Below are 15,100 nucleotides of genomic sequence, written 5' to 3'. Positions count from 1 at the left end.
TCAAACGAAAAAATGGGTTAAGAATGGTTTTTTAGAGTTATTGTTAAGCATAAATATTATTCGACCATAAATGTGTGCACTGTGCAGTAAATTATTCACTTTGCCCACATGAATCCGGGCGGGGTACACTTTGCCCGGGCAATTTCGTACAACGCCCGGCCAATGTATGAAAAAATTGAGTATTAAAACGGTCATTCTTACATTGCCCAAAATTATTATACACAATATCCGCGCGACGCCCCTTTTACAAAGGAAGAATATACGCAGAGAGTTGTGGTAAAAAACGAGACACACACACACATAGGTATACCGAATACGGCCGGGACACGTGTATAGGTATAAAATATTAATAATAATAATAATATACGGACAACCGCGCCTTTTGCCGCCCTCTAATATCCGCCCTGCTCCCATACCGACCGCGACGGCCAGCGTCCGGTCGTCTACCGTGTTTGCGGTAATAATAATAATAATAATAATAATAATAATATTATAATATATTGAACGCGCATAGATGTGGGACACGGTGCTGCTGCGATTGATGGTCCAAATCGGCGGGGGCGGACACCGCAGACGGGGAGTTTAATATCATGTACGAGGAGTATGTGCACATCAAAATAATATTAAACCGTAATAAATAATATTATATTATATTATGATACGCGCGAGACGAGGAACCACGAAATCCACTCTTCGTGGGTTTGTTGAATTTTAATTATTTAATAATGTATTATACTACCTGTTATGCAACGGAAAAAAAAACGGTAAATACCTAAATATATATGTACACTCTGCACACGCGCGCGTGCCCGACGTGAGTTCTTTTCCCGCTTCCTCACCATCAGCTCCCACCCCACTTTAGGTGCAGCTATGATGATTTGTCATAATTTTTTTTTACTTTACAGGTTCGATATAAGGTTTTTACTTTTTTAGAGTGTTTGCCGGATCTCTACAAACGGCCGGACACGGTTTTCCACAAAGCTAAACCCATAATATACCATTGATACCTGGATACGGTATAAGCGGAGTCGAACAAACTTTTTTTTAGTGGTCGATGACCCCTAGAAATCATATTCAAAACAGAACGTAAGGTTTAACTGTAGCTTTCGATTATTATCTTCTACGTACCTAGTAGAGGCGTAGCCGCTTACGAATCAAGTCACACCCTTCCCTTTTCTGCCAATTCACTAACTTTTCAATCAAACCAAAAAGTTTAATATCTACTTCTGTTATAAATATCGAAAATTATTAAAAATATGCGTTGTATAAAATGTATTTATAGGTAATTTATAATTTAATAATAATAATACATAATTTTTTTTCAATAATTATTTGATCAATATACCTACTTTTTACAGATGCTATAATTATACATAATATAAACTGCAGTTATTAAAAATATAAGGTAACCTATAAAAAATGTATCTATATCTATATCTAATTATTATTAATCAAATACCTATGCCATCTATTTTTAATGGTAACAATTCTATAGGTTTTAATACGTCATTTCTAAATGTATAACATAAAGTGAATATTAAACTTATTGGCTTACTCGAAAAGGGAAGGGTAAAATTTTGGTAAAAAAGAGTCTCACGCACAAGCAGAATTTCTATAAATGATAAATAGTTTGCTCGAGTATAATAACAGATGATCGATCTGTCCAAAACATTTTTATACTTTTTATTTTATCCATTTTTTTTTTTTTTGCGCATGGCCCGAAGGTCTAGTTTGGACGCATATTTAGCAGAATTTCTAATTCCAATTTCATTCATTCATCCAATTTTATCAAAACAAAATATCGACTATGAACTTTTAATCCAATTTTGATGCGTTACATACCCAGCAAGTCTATAACAATATAACACGCGTTCGTAATAGTTTTTCAGTGCGTTGAAGTCACTGCACCCCGACGGTCATGACTCACATGAATTATTATAACCGTCGACGAGGAGAAACATTGTGCCAGGCGGTGGACCTGCAAATACACCGCCCTGGGCACGATCGCAATCGATGAATCGATTTATCAGCGTTTCGATTACGTAGGTATATTATAATATTATTGCAGTTCACGACGATCGCGATAGTCTATTTATTTCCCGTCCATATAATATCATCGAAATGAAATGCGCCTCTAAGTATTATATAATATAACACAATACGGTATGACAATAATATTATGTTATGATATGTTTTGGTATTTAATATTTATCATAAATTATAATATCATTAGGAAACTGCCGGGGGTCTGGTGTGACTCGGTGGTTGTCCTCAGCCACTAACGTGTTCTGAGGTCAAGCATCAGCCAGAGTCGCTAGTTCCCGGATGGGTGACCACCCGGGTTTTTATAGTGACGAATCCTCGTCCCACATTTACGTGCTCCACAACCAACCGTGACCCTCGCTATAAAATCCTAATGACCATGGTTCAAATCGTTCTTGGATTATTAATTTAGAGAGTAGTTTGAACCACATTCGATCAAGTGCTATATCGAATCGCCACCGTAGGCTAATTGTCGATTTCGGTCGAATTAGTTCACAAGGCGACGAACAACGACGCAAATTCGACATTATAAGTTAACTGAAGATAAACCAAAACCAAGATACACGTCCTGTATAATATTGCTTTATTTTATATTATTTTAACTTTTTCAACTTACAAAAAGTGAAAATTTGTTTTGTTTATCTAAATGGTTTCCAGCGGTTATATACACGACACAGCCATACATTTTTTATCTACAAATAAATTTATTAAAAATTCAAATCTTTGGCCCTCGCCACGTTAGGCGCAGGAAAACTAAATGTCATTCTGTTAATACAATATAATATAGTGTACAGATAGGACGTATATAAATGTTATTAGGTTTATCGATTATAATCGCGGGCCGCGGCGCGGGTTCGAAACTCGTATTGCAAATCCGACCACTATTCAAATTTCGAACGTAAACCGATAGAACGGCTACATAATGATAATAATAACACTCGCCTTTATCCGACCGAAAATCGGTGAAAATCCATTTCTGACGTATAGGTATATTAAAAAATGATATAAAAATAGCGAAAAAGAAATGAACGCTAATAATACGATATAATAATATAGATGATTCGACGTCGATATCGAAATCTAACCGATTATAATAATATTATACGTTGCAGCGGTGTGCTGATGCGAAACGTCATTAAATCGGTACCGGTTTTTTTTTTGTTTTTTCTTTTAATGTTATCAATAGCACTAAACTTTATTGCCGCAGCAGTTGGATTTAAAACGTTCGGTATATTATATTTAATATTATTAATATAATATTAAGGGAATCGCGATTGACCGCGCTCGGACATAAAACGTATATCGTACAAATAAGTGGTATTTAAATTTCGCCTAATATGGGTAGGTAGGTAGGTATTTTATAATATTATTATTGTACGAATACCGACCGAAAATTTTAACAACGTGGCGTTATGGAGTGGGAAATAATAATAATATTATACATGGACGACCGACGATTTGGAAATGACTATATATATTTCAATTAGCATATTAAGTAGACACTATTAAGCTAACAGCGAGATGTTAACGAAAACGTAAAATATTTTCTTTAATTGATTAACGATAACGCCACACGATAGCGTGTGTAAACATTATTATTACGAGATTATCATATTATTATAGAAAAGCGGCGTAAAGTGATTATATTATTATTATGAACGACCAAAAGAACGCGGCTGCACGGGTAAACGGATACCAATTACCAGCTCTAAGTCAGTTCTCCGTTCGTTCGTGAAAATATTCCTCAAACGTTTCCGTTTCGTATATTAAAATATTATGTTTGATTTCATGTCCGCCGACTTGGTTGAATAATGCGTCACGTATATACAGAGTGTAACACAGAAAGACCTGATAAGTTAAAAGCGAAAAACTGATACTATATAGTTATTAGTTATCTATATTTGTATTATGAACAAATCTATAGTAAATAATAATCAAACGAACAATTACTCATGATACTCATGACTTTGAGAAATTTCCAAAAAGAATATTTTGGAAAAACTTCTCACGTTTCAAATTAATTTGCTACAAAAACATGATGATATTTAAGACAATTGTTAAAAGTAAACTACAATATTATCATCCTTCCTTTCTACCATCCAAATTTTTCAGGGAGACTAAATCCCCTCCCCTCCATAATATTTTCTACAGAGTATATATGCATAGTATTATACAATATAGGTAATACTAACTTTCAAATTAAAATTGGCAACAACTTAAGGAGGACTAAATTCCTGCCCGACCCTCATTTATCTATACAAACGATATTTCTGTGGTAATGCGTGACAATATAATTTATAAAACCATTTTAAAAGTTGTTAATTATTAATAATTTATTGTAAAATATAATAATAATTTCTTCAATGATTTCCTACAACATTGGTAGTATGTATATTGTATATTGCATAATACAATAATGTATAACGGTTGATTATATTTTAATCTTTATTTTAAAAAGTATAAATGTTTTGGAAAAATGTACTTTGTTTTTATTCGTAATAAAACAAGATTTTTAAAAATATCATATACTATAATTTAACCATTTTTAACAGTTTCTTACTTTTTTGAATTACAACACACCAAAAGTATTGATTTCATATTCCAAAGGGGAATCTTTTTGGTAAGTGTTTTGATACATACAAATCAAATTTAGGATGAGTACCCGTAGGAGTTTACGAGCTATGAGCATTTAGACGAGCCGAGTGGAGTGGTATGCTGTTACCACGCAAAATGTTGGACCACTACTCCGTTCATATAAAATTTAAATTCATACACCACTGTCACTGCTCACATAAAATTATTTTATACATAGAGAGAGAGATTATCGGTTAGGTTAGGCGTATACATCATGTTTAATTTTCTCGAAATGTTAGTATTAATTTTTTTTTGAAATTCGCTTAGTCTACGAGATTTTAACAGAGATACGCTGATAAAATATATTCAACAAACTGTCGTAGGTACATAATAGCAAAGTATTAAATAAAACTAGTTTCGGGACTATCAGCAGTAAGACATCGCATTTTAGGATTTCAACAACACGTTTTTTTTTCTTCCGTTTGTCAACTAAAACCACCGCGTTACTTTTTAATTTTCGGTGTTCACTGACACTCAATGAATTTTATTCAGATTTTTTTTACGTAAATAACACTTAAAATAACATTTGCTTTTGAAAAATAAAAATCTTTTTACGCGCGCGCGCTGCAAACAGTATTTATTTAAGCCGAACCTCCACTTATTGAGTTCGAATGCGAAGAAGATTGTTTTTTAAACAACTCTGATTAATGGTTTTTCTCCATCTCAAAAATTTACTGATCGAGAGCTAGTCAAAAAAGTTAAACCTGTCAGTTGAGTTCTAAGGAGAAAAATATAGGCAAATTTATATGACGGTATTAATACAATTTTGGTTTGACTTGTCAGAATAATATATGCAAATAAACATAAGTATGTGTGTGTGAGTCTAATCTAGAAATTGTATCGCCCGTTTGAATGCATGGTTTATTGTCTCCGCGCTCAAAACGACATAAAACTATTATAAAACTATATAATATTATGATATCACATGAGAAATCTTTTGACATGGATTAAATCCTATGCCTAACTCAACAAGTGATTGTAGAAAAATATCTCTTCGGTTCCGTTTAAAGTCACATCGTGACTCGCGAGTACTATAGGGTGATCGTCTTTCCCCTCTAATATTCTCATTTTGTAAATAAAACAGACGAACACCGGTAGTCTTAGACAAATGCCAAATACTTATTATTTTCAGATGGTCTTAAATATTATATTATATATTATTCTACTTATACTGTGTCTCACTTTATTATTGCCCTTATGAATACCGTCACGTGGGCTATGCAAAGTGATATCGATCGATTCCACTTATTTAACGCTAACACGCTTGAAATTAATATCGATAAATGCCATCAGAACATGTCATATTTTACTCGAAGGGAAAATCCTATTATAACAAATTATACAAATAAAAATTGTGTACAGGATCATCGTCAATTGATTTATTAGGAGTATAATATTATCATAATAACCACTATTGTTTAATGACCATATGGATGTGATTTTAAAGAAAGATCTTAATAAAGATAAATGTCAGGATTTCTGAAGCAAAAGATTTGCTGTCGGGAATTTTCAAAACCAAGACACATCAATCGAGTACGTACTGTTCTGCTCTTAAATCTGTTCTGCAGTACAAGAGTATTTATACAATTATATAATAATGATATAATTCAAAAAAGATTTTTAATATGTATAACACATAAAACTAATTCAACGGTGACTAGCATTCGCATCTCTACCATGGGTTCAATGATGTTTAGTTAAACGATGATTATCAATTAATATTACTTATCGTTTAAATGTCTTAATAATTTAATGTGTACGTATTATATTACTCCTAAAAATAAATTATTCGATTTTCCTTCCCACTCCTCGTCTCCACCAGTATCTACTTTCCACGAGAGTGTATCAATACTTAATTTTATTTTTTTAGTAACCTTAATCACGCGTGGTTATCTCTACACGTGTAGATAACCGTGGTCTTAATACTCGAATAATTGAATGTTATGTTTGCTTCCTGTAATTTGGTAAAAAATTATTATGATTCTAAACTTGATATTATTCACAAAAATCCAATATAATATTAATGTCTTAGCATTAATAAATATTTTATCCATATCGTTTATAATTTACTCTTATTCGAAATTATATGTTTAACACATTCGTGGACAGGAGCTACCTGTTATAACAGTAATTTCAAAAGTCGATGTACATATAATATATCACTTTTGCTATAACTGTAGAATATAAATCGTTATAATAAACATAGTACCTACCTACTGTTATAGCAGTTATATCAGAGAGCCTGGGTAATAATAGAGTGGCTAACTGGGTATATAGCAGCCATGCTTCGTACAACTTTTTTTTTAAATCCAAAATGCATATAATAGGAAATAATATTATAATATACTAGTCAATTTATAAAATATAAAATAAATATGCTTACTGGACATCAACAACTAAAATAATAAATTATTGTGTAATATGATATGTCATATGGGATATACTAACTAGGTAGGTATAATATTGTATATCTTAACTTATACAATACATAATCGTAGTCTGTAATACAAAATATATGAATACGGGTAATATATAATATATAATTATGCAACAAAACCATGTAAATAATAAATAATAATAGATGAGTTAATTTTAATTCTTAAATATTATTATTAAAATTAAATTGTCGTGTAAAAACAAATAGCAATTGACTATATTAATGAGTATTCGACATTGGTAAAATATAAACAAATTTGTACGAAAATTGGCTTCCATTATCAATGATAACAGCCAGCCAATAGAAAATGTTTACCGAGTTTGTCACTCTCTTATATATAAAGGCTCTCCAAGTTATATTATTTTCAATAGATTCGTATTATGATAGGTAGCACGTTTCACTGTCTCACTATACAGAATTTGATAATATTACTTACTTTTAGTTTTATTTCTCCATTATTTTTTATATCTTCGTAATTTTCAACTGCTTTTATGAGAGCTTTTGACAAAATATTCTACTGTCCACGAATGTGTTAAGATTATTTGCTGTGTATACCCTAAGTATTTTATTTATTGAACTCTTGCTCCTCGGGGCGTTGTCGAGAAATAAATGAGAAAAAAATAACTGTTGTTTAGACTTCGCAGGTTGGATGGATTTTAATTTTGAAAATTGATTTTGCCTCGTCGAAAATATAGTTACTAATACTAACTACCTATAACTATGTTTGATCCAAAGACTGTTTATAATATTATGTTATTTTAGAAATATAAAAAAACCGTCTCACTACTTTCAAGCTTACAATATACATTCACTGCAGCCATCGCCGCCGTGGAATGTTACGGTTTTAAAACCGTTGCGGCGAAGCCTAACGAATCCTCTCTTCGCTTTTGAAACGTATCAGATGTATTATTACTCTATTATATTATTGTTTTTGATACATAGGTCGTAGGTACTTATAACAGTGCTACGGTGTGCGTATATGCCAACTACAATAATTACAGGTAACACCGAGAAAGTCAAGACGCTCCGCGTACACACGATTTTACGACCGAATTAACGAAATGACCTCTCTCGGGCGTTATAATAAGCTCGCTCGGATTACTGCAGAATAGTGTACCGTACACGCTTATATACCATAATATTAAACACGGTATACGTTATAGGGTTAAACGAAACTTAGAAAGTACTCGTCGAATGGCTAACGAGTCCGGTCGTTAATTTTTTTCCATTTCGAAATAGATTAACCTATACGTATATCACACTATCACCGCATGCGCACGGCGATTAAGGATATTCACTAGACTGCCGTATCGATCTAAATTTTATTAATGCCGGCAATTAATAGCTGGCGCAAATAATATTATTATATTACCGTCGCCGCCGCCGCCGCCGTGTTTACGATTATATTATTATATTGTTTCGTCACGACGATCGACTGCAGTTTATAACGCAATAATAACATATTATTGTATGATGTTATAACACCTAGGTGAATATAATAATATATTGTATTTTAACAACACGAGTGAAAAATTAAAAAGTTCCGAGTGCAGTAGAATACTTTTGTAATTTTATAATGACTATGATCATGATATTATAGCTATACGACTTACGACTTCCAATTTATAATAATTATGCCTATTATTATTATTATATCCATATTATATAATTTAATACTGTCTATATTCTATAATATATATTGTACGGCATTAAAACACATTAAATAATAATTATAATCATAACAATACATTGATAACAACACATTGTAGTGCCATGCGACACTCCTTAAGTATTGCAAAAAAAATCATGAATTTAAAAAAAAATTTATATTTCCAAAAATCTGAATTTGAATAGATTCATTACTAAAGGAAAAAATGGGGATGAGCATGTTTGGTGAATCACCCTGCAGGCTGCAGTATATGCTTTATTAATAATATTATCATATTTTAGAACACTTAAATAGTTTGCCTATAATAATGTCTATCCATCAAATAATACTATTACTCAGTAATCGTTACGAAAATCTAAATGTCAATTATTCTGAAACTAAATTAAATATCTTAAAATGTGGACTGGTCGAACTCAAGTTGACAATATATTAACGAATGAGTTTTCAGAAGTCTTATCAGGTCCAACGGTCGGTAGGATTGACAAAAAGCACATGCAAATGAGCATACATTGTTTACCGCCGACGCGAGCTACGCCGAGTCGGAGACTTTAACGTGCGCGTGCGAGAGCGCTCTGCTATGTTATTAATACTGCAAAGTCATACACACACTAGTGATCACTTACTACGCACACATTTGCAAGACCCACATATACATAAAATTTGAAAATTTCCTATTCTGAACTCCTTAAAAACTGTCCATTTAGGGGTATATGATAATAATAGTATTGAACATTTCTATGAAAATTAATTTTTGTATTTACCATAATACGGTTTTTTTGAGCGGTTCGAGAGTAAAAACACCTATTATCAATATTGTAAAAAGATAAGTTAATCTATGCCAGTTTAAAAGAAAATGTTTGATATTTTAATTACTAAACTCAATAATTCAAATTCAAAAAGTAAAATATCACAAGTTTTAGAACTAAATATTAGAATATGAAAATAAAATATCGAAAATCGACTCTTATATGCAGCAGGCCTAGATAAACTTCTTGTCTCCGATTTGTATAATAACTACTAAGTGTCCATACTATAATTTCACTCAGTAAGCTATATTATTGGAAATACGAACTACGTTTCAGTGTTTCACTAAAATTCACAAATTTGTAGTTATAGTGCAGTGTAAAGTGGTGCGTTACTAACGCATATACGTGCATGTGCTGGAACGATGTGCTGGAGCGTTGTGCTATTTATTTTATACAAAGTCACTCACACTAATGATCACTTACTACGCACACATTTGCAAGACCGGCATAAATACAATTTGAAATTTGCCTATTTTGAACTCCGTAAGAACTGTCCATTTGCAATAGCTCATTTATTTTAACTTAACATTTGTCACCTACTATAAAATAAGTGTCTAACAAACGTCAGAATTAAAATATATAAATTATATCTCGGTATTCCATACAATATGCAAAAACAATTAATGTTTACAGAAATTCGAAAAACAAAAGTAGGGACATTATTCTATATTGGTATTTAATATTATCTATAACGCGCGTGGTATCATAATAATACGTATGTCATACCATACAAGACATGTATTTGATGTCGCTGAAGGTTAATTTTTATAATTGTTTTTCTAATTTTTTCAATCATCAGCTTTTTATATAGGTACGACGGTGTTTTATTGTTTCCTTGCGAAGCGTTGGTTATATTATCGTCATTTCGACAATGGCATTTCAACCCGAAGAACAAAATGCAAATTATCACAAATCCAATTATCATTAAGTGACGCGAGCGTTTCGCCAATCGAAAATATATGTCAATGACTAATATAAATATTAATGCATAATAATATTATCGCACTTAAAATAACAATATTATGCACTTCAATTATGGTAAACGTCATTAGCGTGGAATATTTATAGTTTATGGAGTTATTGTTCCGTGTACAATATAATTCAGACGTTGTTCATTTGAGTTCGCAATAATATATATAATAGCTCATAGAAAATACATCATGTCCGTCGGTCTGTCAATCTGCCGCAGCAGTTAAATGGTCGTGGTACTATATACAATAATACTATGGTATAATATTATGTCCTTTTGTATAAATGCGTATAATATAATAATAATAATAATAATAATAATAATATTAACAATATGCGCGAAATGAGAACAATGGGTATAAAAACCTGCGTACACGTGAATTAACGGGGAAATGTCTATATATATATATATTATATACACCGCGGGTTTCACAATAATGCGGCATTCGATCCATATTTGTACAGAGTGATCCATTTAACTGCAGGGCGCAGGCTATATACATACTAGTATAATTATTCCGAGTCAATTTTTCACGTATAGTTTGAAGAATTTATCACTGTATCTGTATATAGCCATCACTGATTTATACCATACGTCCATATACATATACCTAATCGGAATCTTAGTATTTTTCTAACGCGAATTTGATGTACCTATACAATTTTATAAACATCGATTATTGCGACGAACAACGATTTTCTCAAAAATTAAATATCGAGATGAACGGCGGATAGCAGGTCATTTTTGTTCAGCTAGTCTGCAATATAATATTGTCAAACGGTTATATAAATACATATTAATGACTATATTTGAACAACACTTGTTAGAGCGTGTAATAATAATATTTATATAATAAATATTATAATATATAACAAAAATATATAAAAATAATAAAAAATATTTGAACAGTTTAATAACATCATAATATTACTTTAAATAATGGATATGTATTTTATAGGTTGTCACTTGTCTCATTACAAACCAATTATTAAAAAACGTAGAGCTCGATTTTTAAAAAAAAAATCATTATAGTATTAATAATACTGCACTGTCACAACGAATATTGGATAGACCTCAAAATTGTTCTAATTAAAATAATTTTAATTTACAAAAAACCTACGGGAAAAAACGTAGTACCTATGCTACCAGATATTTTTCCTCTGCTAAGAAAGTTGAGAAATCATAGAAATGTTTTTGGGTGCAGTGTAGTGGAAAAATATCTATAAAACATGTTACATTTTGTAAAGAATTTAATGAATTATAGATTAGTTTTCAATATGATATATTTTATATTTTTTTTTTTACTGATTTGGTAATATGGTTTATATGGTAATAAACAGCGTTACGCAAAAAAATTAAAAAATATATTTGTATACACTTCAAATAGTACATAATATTATATTAAAGCTATTGTGGTCAATATCAAAGAGTAACGTATTCGAATTATATACATTATATATAGGTAACATAATAATAATAATTATATTTTATTTTTATTGGTCATGAAATTGAAGTGTCCGGTGCAATAACAGGGTATCTCCACTTTTTTTCAAAGTGACTTTTCCATGAAATCGTATAATTTCTGATTTCACTACTAAGGCCACTCCAATTAGGTACATATATTGTATATATTGTATATTGCTTAAAGATAAATAACATTTTTAAAAAAATTACAGTTTTAAATTAAATATTTATACATTATATTATTATGTACGTTTCAATAACTGGTTGGATATATTACATTTAGTATTTTGATTGTTTTAAAGAATTCTATTGTGTTGATTTCGTTGTCTGGTTTTGTACCCAGACTTGTTCCAATTTAAAGTGCGGCTATTGAGTTGAGTTCCTCTATTTGTTTTTCATAATTTCTGATAATTATATTATAATCATTCGTTGAAATTTAACTCGTGCCAATAATGTACATATTAATATAATAATAGTTAATATTTCTATATACGTTTATGTACTTATAATAAAACGCGACAAGTTAAAACAAATAGGCAACAAGCGCGCATATATAGCTATTTTGTAAAAAAAAAAACTGCGTTAATACTCATTATTATCATTAAGTCAATAGCAGTCTGTTTTTTCTACTTATTTTTTTATCTGAGTCGTTTCCGTTAAATACAATAATATAATGTTATATTATGTTATGGCATACCTATATAACACAAATGCAGCAGACGGTCATTTGCGCCTGTCATTACATCGCGAACTGCCATCGTCGTCACATATTATACATTATATTACTTATATATTATATTAGTTATTATTTATTATTATAGTTATTATGGTACATAATACCATTTACCGTTCACCGCTAATCTCGCACGTACCTGCATGTACATAATAATAATATATATTAGGTAAGAATATTCTTAATCGTAATTTTTACCATAATATCCATATTTTAACCATTAAAATAATCTGCCGTGATTACAACTATGATGAGTATAGAGTGATGTTAAAGTAGGTATTTATTACCTCATCTGCAGATAATGTTACAGAAAGCAACATTTTTCGTCAAATTTTTCTGGTTTTCGAATATTTATAGATTTTTGTACCGTAAACTAGGAATTAGGTACATGTTACTTTTTTCCTAACGAAGATGACCAGCCACTTTTAACGAAACTTCTTGGCGCGAAAAATGCGTTAGAAAATAAGAATATAGATTGTATGCAATCTGTAATACAATTTATATAACAGAAAATGGGTAATTTAATAAATGTATTTTTTTTTTATTTTAAGGAGGTCCCTGGGCCAATATCGCTCAAGATGGTGTGGTAGGTTATCAAAAAGTGTAAGAGAGGAGAGGTTAGATATTAGGGTATTTGAATGGTTGAAAGTGTTTTTGTGAAATGATTTATAATATAGTGGGAGGCTACAACGAATGGATGGTTGGGATTCCGAGGTCAGAGTGGGGGTAAAGATTGCTGATGTACTACAAGAGGAGCGTCACGTTACGCAAAATTTCCACGACAATGAAACATAAAGACATTTTTTTGGTTTTTCCAACAGCTGGTGTAACAGGTGCTATATGGGGCAATATTTTTCAGTTTTAAACTCATGCGTTCATAATATACGATTATTCCCAACTATTATAATATTATAATACATACAACTTACATAAAAAAAAGGTATAATACATTATACTTTACCCTACATGTAAAAGCTAACGCATTATTATATTAACTAGGCCGTCACTATAACGCCCCCCCCCCAAAAAAAAAAAAAATAATAATAATAATAATAAAAATAATAATGCCCAAACGTGTTGGGTATAAATGTATATAATATGCGTAGCCCTAAAACAATACTCGCTCTGCACATTCAGACCACACAGATTTCAATAGGTCTGGAGAGGCAGCCGCAAAGATCGCGACGGTTTTGTATGTACGGTTTAATTAAACCGCCGCGCACGCATCGGTATTTCGGCGGTACCCACACGTAGGAAGAGGTACACATAACCATAATATGATAAGTTAAAATCTTATTTTTATAGTATTTTTATTATTATTATTATTATTATGTATATATTGTAGTATGTTATACCTAATGCGCCCGGTCCTGTAAATAGGCGTATATAATAATAATAATAATATGCGCGCGCGTGTTATATGGTCACCGGATGATAGAGTGAAATATTATAATGATAATAAATCGGCGAGCGTATACGACCGATAGGTGGTATACGCGTGGTATATACCTCCACGTTTTACGGGTACCTACCTGTATATATATATAATAACATTATTAAACTATACGATTCGGATTATCGGCACGATCCATCTTGTCGTATAATAATATAATATTATTATTATTATTATTATTGCAGCATCGTCGATCGCCCGGCTCGCGTCGATCGCGTATTATAATTTATAACACACATTATTATTATTGTTGACCTCAAAGCTCGGCGCGAAGGCCCGCCGCCGCCTTACATCTTACCCACATACCAACCTACCCATGCCTACCTATTATAATAGGTGTCTGTATATTTTTTTTCTCGCAATTTTTTTATTCCTCCGGTTTTCGTCATAATATACATTTTACATGTTATTAATTTTTTTTCCTCTCCGTTCCCGCGGTGGCCGATAACAATAATAATTGCGCGTATCGAATCGCATCTGGTCCACGCGGAGGCGGCCCCGGCTATCGGCCGACCAATCGGATATATCGTGTCCGGTCGCCTCCCAACCGGCTATTGTGTGTCCAACAATCACGTGCCGCCCATAAAACAGATGATGATGTCGATTCGCACGACCTCGGTAACCTTTGCGCGGGCGCGTCGTACCTATGTATAATAATAATAATAATATAATATATATAATATACACATAGGTACCAGCTCCGTATATAATAGATAGATATATGTAGGTATAGGTATCGAATACCCAGTCATTATATTATTAATATTTTTCGTTTTCCGCGTCCATAAGACACGCACGCGCGCCAACACACATTATATATTAGTTTATAGGCAGTTATATGTAAAGCTAGGTGTAGGCCGCGACCTGCAGCAGTTTGCGTATTCCGGTACC

Source organism: Acyrthosiphon pisum, chromosome A2 (assembly GCF_005508785.2).
Source record: "Acyrthosiphon pisum isolate AL4f chromosome A2, pea_aphid_22Mar2018_4r6ur, whole genome shotgun sequence".
Taxonomy (NCBI): Eukaryota; Metazoa; Arthropoda; class Insecta; order Hemiptera; family Aphididae; genus Acyrthosiphon; species Acyrthosiphon pisum.
The sequence above is the reverse complement of the archived record's forward strand: the minus strand, read 5'-3'. Positions refer to the sequence as shown.